Here is a 17,788-nt window from a genome sequence, read left to right on the forward strand (position 1 = left end):
TGGAAGGAGCTGTGTTTGTAGGAATAGAAGAGAGAGGTACTGAGAAGCTAGGGATAGGGGCTGGTTGAAACTTAGAAGTATTGTGCAATATAAACCTCAGGAAGCCTGAGTCTATTTCTCATTCCTCTGGGCATCAGCCTCCCTGTCTTGCCTCCCAATTTGCAGCCTTCAAAACGTACACATAGTTGTGATGCAGGCATAGACCTGGTCTCTATTTTAAATAAAGAGTGTGGTAGAAACAACTTCTGATATGCAGGGTGGCACAGAGACTTGTGTGTAGCCTCCAGTGTGACTTTCTGGTGCTTGGAGGTCGGCTGGGTTTTTGGCTGGGTCAGAGGCTCCGAGATCTAGGGTACAGAGCAGGCTGTGCTAGACAGTAGAAAGAGACCTGGGCGGGGACCCAGGCTTCCTGGTTCTCTGCCCAGCCCTGTGTCTGACTCATGGCCTCAGTCTCCCCATCTGAGGGGCTTAGGTCAGTGGTCTCTAAAAGCTCTCCTGTCCTGTTAAGTAATTCTGGGTGAGGGATAAGGAGTGGGGGGCAATAGTCTAGAGGGCTGTGGAAGCTGCCAGTTCAAGGGGGAGTTTGCAACTCGATCCCAGAGCGAAAATAGCCCAGGTCATTTTCAGCTGCTTGGGCGGAGGTATCTGATCCTGGGAGGGCAGGGCAGCTTGGGCAGGGGGCAGGGAGGAGCGTTCTGTAAAGCCCTCTGGGAAACCGGACCCCAGGATGGGAGGGTAGGGAAAGGTTGGCATGCCCGGCTGGGCTTCCTGAGACCCACTGGGGCCTGGCAGGGGTTCTGGAATGGAAAGACGAGGAATTCAGAGGGTTAACAGGAGGTTAGGGCTGGACTCCTGCCCCCTTTGGGTCCAGGCCTGGATGAGGTGAAAGGTCAGCCCCAAGGAGTCCAGGCACAGCTGGGGAAAGAGTAACTTGATCCTTCTCCCTAGCCAGGCTCAGGGGATCACAGAGCCACCTCCCCCAGGAAAGGTGCTTTGACATCCCCAGGAAGGAGTTTGTTTCAACTTGTTATCAGCAGGGGTTGGGGTCTAGAGGAAGGTCCTGGCCCAAGGGGTCAGGGAGAACTGCAGGCCTGCCTCCCCAGCCAGTATGTCAGTGCTTTGTCATCCTGGGGTCAGGGGAGGTGGAGGTGAGCCTGCTGGAAAGGTTAGAGGTGGCCTGTTCTGGTCCTGCTCTTACTCTGTGCCCCATTTATAATGAAACTGATGGAAGTTTAGAGGTAGGAGACTCCCCACCCCCCAACACACACTTATTAGTGAGAGAAACTGCCTGATAATAGACTATGACATTGAGATGTGTTTGGGGTGGAGAATTACACCTCAACTCTGAGGTGACTTTGCTGTCTGTGGTTGTGTGTGTGGTAGGGTGTTAGGATACTATAATGGGAGACAGAGCTAATACACCGAAGAACACAAGGCTCTGAAGTCAAGCTTGATCTGGGTTCAAATCCTTGCTTCTGCTTTAGGCAAGCTATTTAACCTAAGCCTCAGTTTCCCCAACACAAAATGGAACTAACAGCATTCACCATAAAGGGCAACCGCAAGGATTGGCATAGAATAAATTATCGGTAAAAAGTAACCTTAATGAGCTTCATTGTGTGCCAAGGTCATATGCAGTGTGGAGCCAGCATTGGAGCTTGTCTGACTCCAGAACAGGAAGTTGGTGAGCTACAGATGAGGGAGAGGGTATTTGTGAGAATGTGAGTGGGTCAGTGTCCCCAGGGTTGTGCACGAGGCTGTGGGAGTATCCAGGCCCCTTGGGGTGAGATGGGGTCAGGGAATGGTGTTGAATCTGTGACAAGGGGTGGGTGGGGCAGGCGTCGTCTTAACCCTGATCTCTATGGCTAGCAACAGTACTCTCTCCCCACGCTGGAGTGCTTTGTGCAGCCATATGTGGGTGTAGCTGTCCCTGGAGTGTGACTGTAGGTATGTTTGAGAAGGCGCAGGCATCCCAAGAAAGAACAAGTCGCCTTTTGTATGCGTCCAGCCTCGGGCTGGGCTGGGCCCTCTCTGGGGGATCCCCTGTTTCCTCGCCCAGCTCCCCTCCCACGGACAGCGCCCCGACCCCGCCCGCTACCTGAGAGGGTTGTGAGGCGGCCTGAGCGCCCCCTCCCGGGCATCACGCTTTGGTCTTGGGGCAGGGGTCTGAGCCAGAGGCGTGCCGAAACTCTGGTCACCGCCCCTCCTGACATCACTCCAGGTACTACCAATCTCCGGGAGCCCTGCCCACAGGCGGCCCGTCCTCCTCAGGCACCGCTCTCCTGCCATTCTGAGGCTCTGTGAGTGGAGGAGGAGGCAAGGGAGGGCCTCTGGGGCGGGGAGACCATGGAAGGCCTCGCCCTTCCTGCTCTGGGAGGGGCTGAACCCGCGGCCCTGAGACCTTACAGCTCAGCTCCCCTTGAGGTGCCTCACAAGACCTCTCTCCGGGAACGCTCCACCTTCTTGCCCACCTGTCCAACTCTTGCCAGGTACCACTTTCTGCAGGAAGACTTCCAGAAATTACCCTCCCCATCTATTTTCTGATTACCTACACCCTTTTAGTGACCCTCTGTAATGGCAACACCAACACTACTAACACCCAGTGCCATCCACTGAGCAATTTACTGTGTACCGACTGCGCTGTTTAATGGGATATCTTACCAGATGATGGCTCTCTGGTTGCTTTCTACCCTGTTTTATGAGCCCTTCTCACCCATTGGAGTGGGAGTTCCTCTGGACAAGGGTTCCAGACATGGCCTCACTCAGAATAGGCCCTACTAAATGTTTAAGATAAATGGTAGAGGAGGAGTCAGGCTTTAAGAGGGAAAAAGTACCTTGTCAGAAATCACAGCAAGTAGGTAGAACAATCAAAGCTAGAAACCAGATTTCCTGACTCCATTCAGTTCTTTGGTTCTGGTGTGTGACAGAGTAGGGAGGGAGTTACACAGAAAAATGCTAGGCCTTCCCTTCCCTCGTAGGAGCCTCCTCTTCCCAAAATAAGGTCAGAAGCACCTGAAGTCTGTCTTCTCTGCAAGCCATCCACCTTGTACCAGAACCCCTGACTTCTAGGACAAGGGGAGGCATATTGAGGGAGCTGGGAAGGCTTTTGCAGGCCAAAGGGGCAGTTCTGGGCTGCAAGATTGTGGGTCCAGTGACTGGGGGTACTGGTTATGGGGACATAAAGACTTAGCTTGCAGGTGGGAGGTTCCCAGTTGCGCAAGGAGTGTTGAGAACCAAAGTATTTGGGGGTTCAGTGCAAGGGAAGCAAGGATTATGACAGGGCAGCATTCTCCCTACCAGCACACTGGCCCTGTGAAATGCTGGGAGGCCCGTGGGATGGAGGCCAGGCAGCCAAGGTGTCTCTGGTGGCACAGAAGCAGTTAAGAGCTGCCTCAGCCCTTTCCTTCAGACAATTAGTGACATCTCGCTTGACAACACCACACTGAGCTGATGCAGACCTCAGCCCCCCTCCCGGCCCCCCCATGGCCGCTTCAGCTGTTTATTCTTGGGCTTTAACAATTGGGATTCTGACTTGGAGGAGCGGGCGCCCCGAGCTGCCCTCTGACCCTCCGTCGCCTTGGCAACTGGAGCCCGGTAGGCCTGGGCTCTGCGTTAGGATTACAGATCCTGAATTCACAATCTTGCTGCTCCCCTGCAAGCAAAAGCAGCAGCTTCAGCTGCAGCATGCTGGATCTTCAGCTAGACTGGGGGGAACAGAGAAGGAGGATCCCCAGAGGCCTGCCTGAGGCATGGTTAGGGACCTGGGATGCCCACAGGTGACCTGGAAGTGGTGTTCCACTGGCAGCCACCATGGGGTGGAGTAGGGCCTAGAGTTCCCAACATCTCCCATCCACTTTTGGAAACTCCTCCGGGAAAACCCTGAAGGCAGGGGTGAGGCTATATCATTTCCCCCCTCTTTCCCCTCAGTCAGCCCCCTACCATGCCCAGAACTCCAAGTGCCAGCAGACTGTGCCCCTGCGGTGCCCGCAGCCATGGTAACAGGCCCTCTCTCTCGCCAGCTCTGCTCCTTCTTCCCCCCACCTCAGCAGTTAACTGCCCCAGCTGAAACCGGAGCTGATGCATCTGCGAGCCTCATGCCCAGACCCACATTCCATTTCTGTCCTCTGTCCCCCCCAGCTCTGGCGACAACATATCTCCCCCTCATACCCCCTCCTTCTTGCCTCTGTCTACTGCTGTTTCCCCACTCCCCCCTCACACACACACTCTATTACTTAGGGTCTCCCCCTTCTTCCTGCCCCATTCTCTGAGTGTGTCTCATCCTCTCTGACTGTCTCTTGGTCTCTGGGTGTGCCGATCCCTTGTCTGTCTCCGGCTCCCTGTGGTGTCCTCAGTTCTCTGTGCCTTGCCCTGTCTGTGGCAGGCTCCTTCTCCATCTCTTCCCCTCTGTGCGTATCTTGCTCTCTCTCTCTCTGTCTTTGTCTCTGCCTCATCCTGCCTGTCTCTCTCTTTGTCTTGTTCTTCCTCTTCTCTCCCTCTCTTCCCCTAGCTTGCATTTTCCTTCCTTCAGCATTCATATATTTGTATTCTCGTTCTCTCTCTCTCTCTCTTTTTGTCTCTCATTCTTTCCCTCTTCATCCTGTTCTGTTTCTCTTGCCCCCACATTCTTCCTCTTTCTCTCTCCCTAAATCTAATACTCTGCCTTGGTTTCTTCTTAACTCTCTCTTCTCTCTGGCTTTCACCCTCTAAATATGTAGATTTCCTTCAAGTCTTCTTTCTGTATTTTTCACCTGGTCATTTTCCTCACAGGCTCCTGGGTTGGAGCTGGGAGTAGGGGGGCACCTTCCAGAATCATCCTAAAGGAGTCCCCTCTCAAGTAGGGAATCAGATGTCCTGGCATCCCATTGGGCAGGTGTAGTTGAATTTCAGGTGGGGAGGAGAAGGTCTAAGGTCAAAGCGCCTATAGGGAAGGGGTGGGCCACCAGGAACCTAGATTGTCAGGCCTCCCTTTCCAGGGTTCCAGAAGTTGGGCTCCATCTATGTATCTAGTCTATCTCCTGCCAACCCAAGTAGGGACAGAGGGTAGTTCCAGAGGCTGAGCTGGCCTTAGAAGCCCCATAGCTATAGGGACTCAAAGAAGAGCATGTCTCGGCCTCACCAATTCCTGGGATTTGTTGCCTCACCTGCCACAATGATGGCTATCTCAGACTGTGCCTCAGTTTCCCCCAGTGGCACAGGGGTACTACTCTTGCTCTATCTTTAAAGTCCTTTGAGTTCCTGGAGCAAAGTTAAAGTTATGAAGAGGGAAAGGGTAGAGCGACTCTCGCCCCCTTGCTCACCAATTCCACAGGGACTCCAGCACAGAATTTGTTTGTCTTAGGGCAGGGGTAGAATAAAGGTCCTGTCTCCTTAAGTATCCAGTGGAGGACAGTGCCCTGCCTCCCCCCCACCCCCCCAAGACTGGCAGCCTCTGCTGTCAGGCCCTTCCTCCCAGCCTGGGCAGTGGCCTCTAGCCCTCATCCCGGCAGCCCCTCTTCAAGGAATGAGCTTGGAGTCATGGGAAACAGGCCCTGGGGTGGGTGTGCCAGGACTCCAGGCCTCAGCCCTGGCCTCTGGGTGTGATGAGGCCTGGTCAGGCAGAAGTTCTAGGACCCTGGGGTCTTGGCACTACTTACCAAGGGGCCAGGAGGGGGAGTCAGGGTGCCTGGGGGAGGCGGGTTGCACGCAAGGCATGCTGGGCCCCCCTCGGCTGGTGGGTGGGGGGAACAAAGCTGGCATCAAGGCCTCAGCTAAAATTAGCCGTTTCCCTGCGCGGGAACAAGCATGCCTGCCAGCCGCCCAGATCGCCGCTGCCTCGGCAGGCCATCTGTCGCCACGTTTTTGCTCAGTCCCCCAGGGTCCCCCAGCTCCAGCCACCCCCAGGGGCTAGAGGGACTCTGAGGCTGTTCCTGGCCAGGTCTCTGTTCTCTGGTGCTGTCATGCTGTGTGACCTCAGGCAAGGTGGAGTCCCTCTCTGGACTCTTATACAAGAGGGCCCTGGACAATGACATCCTAGATCCCCCCCTTCTTCTAAGAACGAGTTGCTGATGCTGGCTGGGGAGCTAGGGTATGGGCTGCCCCATCCCTCAGAGCTGGTCCTTTCTCTTGTCCGAAGTTTGAAGATGGGCCAAGTGAGGTTTAGGATAAGGGTCGGGGTATATGACAGACTCCTATCAGTTTCCTTGGCCTTCATTGGACAGTAGAGTGGCTCTGTATCCAATAACACCCCAGCATTTTCCACCTTACAGCCCCCACGTAACACACTTTATGGAACTCTAAGCAGTCTTACAAAAACAGCTCTAGTGGGAAGCCAGGAGATGGAGGCTGAACTTGGCCAATAACTTTCTCTGTGGCTTGACCAGATCTCCTGCCCCTCTTTGTCTATTTCCCCCGCTTCAATAAGAAGTTCCCATTTCTTGAGCACCTGCTCACTTCATGACACATTGTCTTGAGACTGAAATGATTGATCATCTCCACTTTATAGATGAGCAAACTGAGGTACAGAAAGGTGAGGAAGCAGTGGAGCCATGGGTGGATAGCTGTGTCCTCCCCATGCCCCTCCTCTACTTGCTGGTCTTCAGCCTCAGCTACTTTCAGACTGTGGCACTTCCCTGGCTGCTGCTCCAGGGTCACTCAGCTTGGCCTGGGAGGAGTTCAGACTTGAACCCAGGCCCCTTGGCTCCCGGCCTCCCTCCCTCTGGCCAGCAGGCTGGGCCTGTTCCCTGAGTGAGTCATGTCCCTGGACTTTGGCCTTCTTCTTGACAGGCTCTGTGTTCTGAATTTGGAGATGGGAGGGGGCTTTGTAAGAAAGAGGGGCTTCCCTGGCAGCAGTGGGGGTCTAAAGCGATCTTCCTGCACCCTGAGCAACCCATAACCTCTCTCCTCTCCACTGATCTCTAGTCTTGTAGAAATTGTTCCTCAGGCCTCGGTGACCATTAAGTGCCCCTTCCTACATAACTAGATTCAGTTAGAACTGGGGTGAGGGTGGGAGCTTGGGGTGGTGGCATCTCCAGGTTGTCTGTGCCCAGGTGGTTGACTTCCTAGCACTCATCTTCCTCAGCACCAGGCCACTGGGTTATCCAGTGTTCCTTCCCTCCTGGTGTCCAGGGACCAAGGTCACACCCAGAGCCCTGTGCGCCTCCACCTCCTTCTGGGGCCAGTGGTGTTTGTCACTGGGGCAACATGCGGCTGTGCCTGGCTCTGGCAATGCTGGGGTGACATTCATGCCCTGTGAGCTGTGACGCCTCTGCAGGCAGAGGACAGCACCACCCAGGCTGGCAGTGATGGGGGAGGGGTGGGAGTGGGCCGTCACCTGTCCGAAGCAGTCAGTAGGTGACGTGTACCCATCCCAGTCTGGAGGGAGGATTCATGGGTAAAGTGCAAGGTTTTATCCCTGGCATATGCCATGGGGTAGGATTGGGGCATCTATATCTTCCTCACACCTGGAAGGTGAGGCTTGTGTCTGTGTGAGGTTGGGGGGAAGTTTCTCTAGCATTTTACATCTAATTAGTGGGTGTGGGAGTACCGGGTTGTGTGTTAGGCACACCATTGTGAGGGTAACAGCCTGTGGTTCTCTCATTGTCTGAGGGTATCAAATGTGGCCATCTCATGCTTTGTGGGAGGTGACAGGTTAGGAGAACAGTCATTCATATGCCTGTCTCTCTGACTGTTGGGTATATGTGAGATGTCACCATGTGCCCATCTCATGCTGTTGTGGGGAGTGACATGTGTGATTATCTCATGCTGTTGGGAGGTTGTCAGTAACTTGGGAGCTTGTCTGTCACCCTCTCACCCTAAAGAGACAACATGTTGCCTGGTGGTATGGAGCTGACAGTTGGCAGGGAGACCACAGGGCCCCAAAGGGCTAGCCAGCGGAAGCACTCGAGGCCTGAGCACCAGAACAGGTGTGGGTTGGGGGAGGTCTCTCATTCCTACGTGACCTACCTTCTGACCCAGGTGGCAACACTGGGAAATGTTCCCCCAGAGGAAGGACCCAGTGTGTTCAGTGTGCAACAGGGCCTCTGGGACTGGGGCAGGTGCAGTGGAGAGGTGGGGTACCAGGCAGGGTTTGCAGGAGGGACTGTCCCCCTAAGCCTGGGGGACCCTATTCCTGCCTCTTCTGCCCCTGAAACTGTTAAACTAATTAAGGCTGTGGATCCGCAGGATTAATCGGGGCAGCTCAGCGCGGGCCAGGAGCTCAGGTAGTCGATTAGTGCGCCATGGAGGATATTGGATTTCTGAACCGCAAGTCAGCACTATTCGGGCCTGTTATCTCTCTGAGGCTCGAGGGTCAGGAGGCGGCGGCTCCGGGCGTGCTGGCCACCCCCGCCTGGCCAGCTCGGAGGTCCACTCCCCCTGCCCACACTGCCATCTCCGCCTGTCTGCCGGCATCCCTACCCACTACCCCCAACCCCCATGTCCTCCTGGCCCGGCTGCTGCCCACACGGCGTCCTCACCCAGCCCTTGTCCCCGGCTCATCCTGGCCCTGTGCATGGTCTCCCTCTGTCTCCCTCCATCACTCTCCGGTTTCCGTCTGTCAGGCTGGCCTCCCCAGAGCCGCCATCTCCTCTGGTTCTCTGTCTCTCAGCCCCACCTGGCCTGATTCACACCCTGCCTCACTAACCTGCTCTTCAGCCTCTGGCCAGCCTCTCCACCTCTGTCGTCTCCCCGTCACTGCCCCCCTCTCCCATCACCAGTCTCTGTCCGCTTTTGTTTTTGTATGTGTCTATCTCTCACAGTTTCTGTCGCTGTCTCTCTCATGTCTCTGTCTCTCCCTCTGTGTGTCTCTGTATCTTTCTCATTCTTCCTTTCTGTGTTTTTCTCTCTCCCTCTGGCACTCAATCTCTCTCTCTCTCTTTCTCTCTCTCTCTCTCTTGTGTGGTCTCGGCTGGTGTCTGCAACCAGAACAAATCTCCCCCAGCCAACACCCCCTGAACAAGGAGGCCAGAGCAGCTAATGGGAAACATGTGATTCTGCCTTGTGCCTGGAGCACCAGGAAGGGAGCCTTCGTCCCAGCTCAGCCCCTGCTCCCCCTGCTCGCTTCATTCCCCCCCACCACACTGTTCCCGTCCCCCTCCCCACCTCCCAGTGGCTCCCCCAGCCTGTGTGGGCACAGTTGCAAGTTATCCAGTCATTTACATTTCAGGGGTTTGTGGGGAGCTTTCGTATATCAGTTGGGGAGTATCAGGTTGTGGAGGGGCTGGGAGCAGCGTTGCTCCTTTGCTTCCCCCCAGCCCCCAGGGCCAGGCAGACCCCATGCAGACTCCCCCCCAACCACCACCACCATATGTAGAAGAACAGGGCCAAGATGAGCTGAGCTGTGGGGGCCTGGATGGGGGGCAGCCAGTCCACCCCCCTTGGAGGGCTGTGGAGCCACCCGGGTTTCCATCCTTTCTGCCCTCCTGGGCCTCTGGGGAGCTGCAGAGGTGGGGGCTCCCTGAGGGCTTAGGAGCTGCTGGGCTGCATTTCTGTGCCCACCCAACCACGGGGAAAGGGGGGATGGATCAGAGGAGGGAGGCTCTGGCAGGTTGGAATTCTCCTTCTCTGCCTGTGGATAAATTGTCCCTAATCCAGGCTTGGGGAACTGTCTGGCTCCTACAGAGAGAGAGAGAGAGAGAGAGAGAGAGAAGGCAGGAGATAGGGAGGAGGGAAGCAGGCATACAACACAGTGACACAGACACGCTGTCTCACAAAGGGCTCTCACATGCATGCACGCACACACACACTGACGAGTTACACAAAGGTACCACACAGACACTGAGGCACCCTTGGTCTGACAGGCACACTCTGGCACACAGACCCTCTCACACATGTTGTCACTGACACAGCTATACTAGCATACACATACAATGACATGGTACCAACACACAGACATGTGTGGACATGCATGAGCACATACTGACCCACAGTGACTAGTCACATCAACACACCATGACCTGAAAACCCAGGAAAAAGCAGAGGTAGGAGATAGGCAACACTGATCTGCAGTGACATCAGTGCCCAAAGTCACAGGCCTTGAGATTAGAGACATGCAGGGACAGCAGAGGATCAGCCGTATTCCTCTCCCCACCTCACCCCCCCCCCCCACACACACACACTTATTCAGAGAACTCTGAGACAGGCAAAAGCCTGTTTGGCTCCTGACAGTAGGATGCAGAGAACCAGGCAGAGTGTGCAGAGAGGCACATTCATAGCCTGACCACAGCTGGGCACACCTTGTCACACATAGACATGCGTACTTACACCTCTCTCCTCACAGGTGTGCAAACACAGGCTCAGTTGGGCATACACAAAGCTGAATAGACACAGATGTACACACCCACATGTATAACTGAAAACACTAAACCCACGTACACATCAGACACACACACCACATCTGAACAAACACACAATCCCATACATGTACACTGTCAAACATATATATACCTGCATAGCTACTGTATACAAAAATATACAGAGAAGTATACAGAAGGGTAAATAGACCCAGGAGTATCTACCCAGACAACTGAACACTCATAGATTTTCATTCATACAGGCAGGATCTCTAACACACATACAAATTCCCAGGCAACCAAAATTTGTAGGGAGTCTGTGAGACCTGGTTCTCAGAACCCCCTGGGCTCCAGTACAGACCTCAAAGAGGCAGACAAATGGGCAGGAAGCAGCAGGGTAGTGAGAAGGTCCATGGCTATTAAAGAAAGCTGGAGACATAATCAACTGACAGAAAAGGGTAAGTGCCAGCTGCATATACACCCCTCATGGAAATCTGAACACACCATCACTTTGAGCAGCAACTCACACTTGCATTATAAATGAGCTCTTAGCATTTATAGTTTCTCCAGAGTGCTTCTCCCCATTCATAAGATCTCCCATTTTATAGATGAGAAAGCTAAGAGCCAGAGAGGTTAACTGACTTGCCCAAGATCACACAGTTAGTGAGGGTTGAGCCACGGGCTATCTAACTTCTAAGGCCAGGTTCTTTCCACCATACTTTGTGTTCATGTTCATGCATATGTGTATCTACACATATACTGCTTCCCAATAGGAACCTGAGGTTTCAAGATTCCTAACTCCCCAGTGAAATGAGGTCTGAGCTGATTTAATTGTCTGCAAGAATGAACCCCATCTAGGACAGTCTCCTGGCCCCTCTGTCTGACATATCCTGTGTCCTTTCTTAGCCTGTGGTGCTGTTTGCTTCCACAGATGGGAGCTTGCCTGCCTATCTACCCATCGGCCTGGACCCCAGAGCTCACCCAGCTAAGTTCGTGCAGAGGGCCCCCGGTTCGGGGCAACTCTCAGGCTGCTACGGAGACCACCCTGGGATCACGGAAGACTGGCCTTTCCTGCTGAGCCGGGCCTGTCTGCACAGCCTGCTTAGGTAGGTAACAGTGTATGGGAAACCAGGTCTGTGCTTCGGCCAGCCCCAGGGCATGGGGATCAGAGGGACTTACTTCCCTGTCCTAGCAGGAATTTATTCCTCCCAGCTTGGCCGAAAAGAGGTCCTTGATAGAATCCAAATACAGTGGTGCCTCGTCTATCGCGGGGGTTAGGTTCCAGAACGCCCCGCGATAGGCAAAAATCCGCGAAGTAGCGACCTTATATTTATTTTATTATTTATATATATTTTAAGGCTTTATAAACCCTCCCCACACTCTTATAAACCTTTCCCACACTGTTATTAACCTTTCCCTCACTCTTATAAACACTTCCTATGCTCTTAAACACTTTCTACACTCTTAAACCTATGTAATTTTAACAACATATAAAATTCTGTATGGGAATTCACCAATGAATACTAATATGTTTTAATTAATATTTTAATATTGTTTTTCATTTTTTTAGGCTAGAAAATGCTCATTTTACTGCAGAAATACTCAAAATAATAAATATATATTAAAATACCCATATACCACAAAATCTCGTGATATAGTGAAAAATCCACGATACAAAATTAGATACAATTTTTTTTTGAGATTTTATTTATTGATTTTACAAAGGAGAGGGGCAGGGAATGAGAAGTAGTTGCTTCACTCTAGCTGTTCATTGGTTGCATGTTGTATGTGCCTTGACTGGGCAAGCCCAGGGTTTCGAACCAGCAACCACAGCATTCCAGGTCGGTGCTCTATCCACTGCATCACCACAGGTCAGGCAATATTATATACAATTTAAAAATCTGCAATATAGTGAGACCGCGAAAAGTGAATCGCGATATGGTGAGGGACAACTTATATTAACCCAACTTACTCAAACTCATTACACGGAGCCCTGTTTTCTAGTCTGAGGACCCTTTCCTGCTCCTTGACCTGAGAGAAGTGGAAAGGGAGGCTTTGTGACAATGAGCAGAACTCAGGGCAGACAGGAAACCAGAGTGCCTAATGTGTGCAGCTGACCTGCAGTACTGAAATCTGTGGAAGTGATATTTGGGAGGCCAAGGTGAGGTACTGAGAGGACCTGAGTAGTTCAGGTATACTAGGCTGCCCAACTAGGATGAGGTGGGGGGGGGCAGGACCTGCAGCCCTTCTCCTGCCCCAAATTAGCCCACCTAGGCTCAAAAGCCACAAAGGCCAGGTGGGGCTGCCCTGCCCTGCAGAGGCAACTCCCTGAACTGACACATGAAGCCTCCAGGCTCCAGGAAGCTCCCTAGAGCCCAGCCTGCTTGGGGACCCCACCCAGCTTCCAAAAGAACATTCCTGGGGCCTGAGGTCTGGGGGTGGGACCTCCTGGGATTGTAAGGGTAGGGAGGTTCAGCTGTGGGAGGATGCAGGGCTATGTGTACCCACTATAAAAGTATAAAGCGTCTTGTGTGCTTAACACACAGGCATATGTACAAGCAGACCTGTGTAGGACTCTGTTCTTAGGTGTGCAGGGTTCTGAATGCAAAAGTTATTATATAAGTGGACTGAGCTGGGGATGTTTGAGGGTTGAGTATGTGGTACATTGGAGTGATGAGTGTGCAGGACTTGGTGTGTCCTAGGTGGGTGTGGTAATACTGGAGTGTTATGTGCGCCACACTGGAGGGTGTATGTGTACAGGATGCTAGTGTACACTGGAGAGGTGTGTAGACAAGAATCTGAACACATGAGGGTGATAGGTGGGTACCCTGGGATGATGTGTGTATACATTGGAACCTCCCCGTGTGTCACTGGGAAACCGTGTGTTCAGGGTTCTGGCTTCATGCTGGGGGTGGTGTGTGCACATGGCACCATTTGTGCTTTGGAGGTGGGCTGGGCAAGCATTCAGCTGAGCTGGGCTCAGCAGTGCCCAGCTTTGTGGCCAAATCGCTGAAGTCACTTCCTTTCCAGCAGCAACTTTCCAGGAGGAGGAGTTCTTCAGACCTGGGCAGGGAGGGTGGGGGCGAACAAGGGGGCTCTCAAGGGAAGGAGGTGGGCGGGGGCGAGAGGCTGTAGGGAAGGCCTGATGGGGCTGGAGGAGGGGAGTCTTCTGGGAGACAGAGGGAAAGACAAGGACAGGAGTCTGGAAGGGCCAAGGGCAGGAGGGGATGGGGGCGGAGCAGGGCGGGAAGCACAGAGGGAAGCACAGTCCCTGGGTGACCTCGGAGGGAGGAAGGGAGGGCCGCCCGGCAGGGTGACCCTCGGGTTCAGCCAGAGCTGGCTGTGGTGCCTGCACACCTGGCACCCAGAGGCTGACAGGGGGCGGGATCTAGGGCAGACCTGCTTGCCAGGTGCCCCACTCCATGCAGGAAGGGGGTGGGCGAGGGCTGCACAAAGGAGCTCTGTGTGGCTGGGGGTAGGGTGGGTTGGGGTGTACCCGTGCTGGGGCTGGGACTGCTGGCTCTAGGGGGCGGGGCGGGGCTTGCTCCCCTTGGGGGCATCAGTGGCTCTGAGGGGACACCTAGTGGCAAGGGAGGGTAGTGCATCAGAATGGCTGAGGTGGAGGGGTGGGTAAAAAAGCCGGCAGGGGGTAGATTAGAAGTCAAAAATTAAAACTGGTAATTACAACTACAACAGTAGTTGGAGGAGGCTGCAAGGGAGGGGGCTGACTCTCTGGAGAGTGAAGAAGTTTGGTTTAGAGAAACCCAACAAACCTAAATTAAGACTCCCAGCTCTTCCATGTCATGGCTGTTGGCCCTTAAGGGTATTACTTAACCTCTCTGTGCCTCCATTTAAATGGCAAATAAGTGACAGCTACCAATATTTTTTTCATTATTATTTTTTTTATGATTTGAGGTGAAGTCAGGTTGGAAGATTTTTTTAGATGGAATGGGGCTGGTGAGAGAAGGCTGATGAGGAGGAGGTTGAGAGGGGTGATGCTTAGTTCCAGAGGAGACAGATCTTGGGAGATGAAGGCCCCAAAGGGAGATGCCGGAGGTCTCCTAACAGCAGTAATGGCCCTTTTGATGCAGAATTTTCCATTTGAGAACATCCCTGGGCCTTCAGTCCAGGCTGGGAGGGAAATGGTGGTGGTGGTGGTGGGGGGGAGTGTGCAGGCTGGAGAGGGGGTCATGAGGCCGGAAGTGAGAGCTGGGCCTGGCAGTCTGGCTCCCCTGGGGAGGCTGGGAGGGGGGAGGGGGAGGCAGTCTGGGGAAGGGATGGGGTGGTCACAGCCGCAACAGCCAGGGAGGGTGGGGCTGGGGACTCAAGGATGTGGGCTGGCGCTTCCCGGCACTGTGCACAGCAGGTTGGGGCCCCCTCCTAGTCAGCTGGTGTCCCCATGGGCAGGCTCAGGCACACTGACCCAGAAGCAGACAGAAGGACAGAAGAACCCTTTTGACTTTGTTCACAGACATGGGATAGGTGGTGCCCTTGGGAGGAGTTCAAAAAAATGGCCACGTGGGTGTGGTGAGGAGAAGTGCCAGCTGCTTCCCTCAGATCCTAGAGGCTGCATGAGAGAGCAGTAGACAGAATCAGGAGGTCTGGCAGAAGGACATGCCCAAAGGTCTTCACGGGTGGGTGGAACCTGGAGAAGAGGTTTTTCTTTCTGCAGAGATCACTGCCTCTGGCCCCAAGTGGGAGGTCTCCAGAGCAGGGAGGCTTGGTAAGCACCACCCTCGGTAAGGGAGGGATGGTGGCTTCTGGTAGGCATCTCTAGGAAGGCATCAGGAGCCATTGGTCAACATACTGTTGGAAATCAAAGGTGGAGATTTCAGAGTCTGAGCCCTTTTTCTCCTTTGTCAGGTGTTACCTCCAGGCCCTTCCTGCAAGAGCAGTAGTGAGAGAACGTAGTGAGCCTCGCCTGGGCGGGGCTAGGCGTGAGAGAGCAGAACCCTGAGTGACCCAGTAGGCGGGACAGTGATGAGGAACAACTAAGGCCTGGGACCTGCAGAGAGGGAAGGGACAGTGGACAGAGGGATGTTCTGCCTGGATGAGCAACAGGAGGGCCTTCCCCATGCTTGGGCAAAGTCTCTTTCTTTCTTTGGATCTCAGTTTCCTCATCTGTATAGTGGGAGGGACATGAGATGGCGCTAGAACAGTGAGTGTACCCACTGGGGGACCTGATTAAAAATACAGATTCCCAGATGTCCCTTCAGATCTATGAGTCAGATTCCCCTGGACTAGGTCCTGAGCATCTGGAATGTTACACAGCTCCCCCAGGCCCAGGGTTTGGAAGCCAGTGAGTTAGATGATGTTAAGGTTCCTCCCAGCCTTAAATTAGACCACAGTTCTAGAAAGAGCACTTTCAGGAGTGGCTGAAGGAGCATTGCAGGGCTAGGGGTGGAAGGAGGTTTTGGACTTTGGGCAGAATTAGGAATCCTGCCACTTAGCAGCTATATGACTTAAGGCAAGTTACACAATCACTCTGAGCCTGTTTCCTCTGTAATGTGGGGTTTGTAAACCATGACTCCTGGGTTGCGTGAGGATTCAGTGGGTCTTATGTGTGGAGGTGCTTTGTAGATTGCAAATCAATGTCCACCAAAGGGCAGTGGAAGAGTGCCATAATCCACACCCCTGTCCCCGAGTCAGCTCTGCAGTCTTCCTATGGGGTGACAGCACTGAGCAGTGCGGCAGCCAGTGAGAGTCTGTGTGTGTCTATTGGGGATGGACCCTGGGGTATGGTTAGGGTCGAACACTAGGCAGCATCAGTGTCAGTCTTAATACCCTTATGGTGGTCAGGACCCGTTCAGCTCCTTGATCATCTCCGGCCCTGAGTCCCAGGCTCCCTTGAAAGTTGGACATGTCTGCCTGACCAGGCGGTGGTGCAGTGGATAGAGCAGGGGTCAGGAACCTATGGCTCGCAAGCCAGATGTGGCTCTTTTGATGGCTGCATCTGACTCGCAGACAAATCTTTAATAAAAAAAATAGTAACATAAAAATGTAAAACATTCTCATGTATTACAATCCATTCATTTCCTACCGCTCATGTTCATGGTTGTGGGTGGCTAGAGCCCATCACAGCTGTCCTCCGGGACAACACCAAATTTTTATTGAATAATGTGTAATGTTACACGGGTCATTGTATGGCTCTCACGGAATTACGTTTTAAAATATGTGATCTTCATGGCTCTCTCAGCCAAAAAGGTTCCTGACCTCTGGGATAGAGCGTTGGACTGGGACACGGAGGGCCCAGGTTCGAGACCCCCGAGGTCGCCAGCTTGAGCGCGGGCTCATCTGGTTTGAGCAAAAGCTCACCAGCTTGAGCCCAAGGTTGCTGACTTGAGCAAGGGGTCACTCGGTCTGCTGTAGCCCCCGGTCAAGGCACATATGAGAAAGCAATCACTGAGAAACTAAGGAGCCGTAACAAAGAATTGATGCTTCTCATCTCTCTCCCTTTCAGTCTGTCTGTTCCTCTCTCTCTCTCTCAAAAAAAAAAAAAAAAAAAAAAAAAAAAAAGTCGGACATGCCTGGTTCTAAATCCCAGCTCTGCCCAGACCAGCTCAGGGAATCAGTTGGTAAATATTTATGTCGCATCCATAGCCCAGGCCCTGGGGTCGAGATACAGCAGTAAACAAGACAGAAACAGTCCCTGCCCCTGAAGAGCCCACACTCCAGGGGGACACACTGTGAACAGCTAGTTGTGCAAGTAATTGATTGCAGTCATGATAAATACTGTGAAGAGGAAATAAAGAGGGCTCTGAGAGTATGTGGCAGGGGCCAGATCAAGGCAGAGGTGGGATAGAGTGGGGAGGTGGTCAGAGAGGGCCTTTCTGATAAAAGTTGAAGAGAGTTCAGCAAATGTTCCTTTTCCACATTCCTGTCTTCTCCCTCCCTCTGTCTCCTTCTTGAATCACAAGTCTGGAGAAGAAAGAGAGAGCCCCATGGGAAAAAGCAGGGCTGAGAGCTCTATGTGCTTCATTCATTTATTCATTCAATATTTTTTGAAGCACACTTGTGGGCCACATGCTGATCAGGGTATTGGTAAATACACAGAAGTGAACAGGACAGAAATCCTTGCCCTCATGGTACTTAAAATCTTCCAGTAGATGGTTTCCTCATCTGTGAAAATGGGGATGATCATCATATCGATCTGAGGTTTGCAGGGAGTTAGATGAGATAATCCATATAAACACTGCTGAGGCCAGTGTTGGGCAACAGAGAAAGAGTCCCCAAAGAACTTCTGTTGTTGTTGACTCCCTGGTATGATTGCTAAACCTCTGACCTCAGACATTTCTCTACTTTTTCTTTACAGCTTTTATCCCAGTAATAACTAAGTCATATTGATTATCTGATGTTTGTCTACCCAGTCCTTGTGCAAAGTAGGCACTCCATAAATAGTATGAATGGTGTTACTTCATCTCTGAGCCTCCATTTCTTCATCTACAAAATGGGGTTATTAATAGCCCCTACCTCGCAGGATTGGTATGAAGAATTAGATGAAATGATGCCTGGACAGCTTCCAG

The sequence above is a fragment of the Saccopteryx bilineata genome, chromosome 3 (genome assembly GCF_036850765.1).
Source record: "Saccopteryx bilineata isolate mSacBil1 chromosome 3, mSacBil1_pri_phased_curated, whole genome shotgun sequence".
Taxonomy (NCBI): domain Eukaryota; kingdom Metazoa; phylum Chordata; class Mammalia; order Chiroptera; family Emballonuridae; genus Saccopteryx; species Saccopteryx bilineata.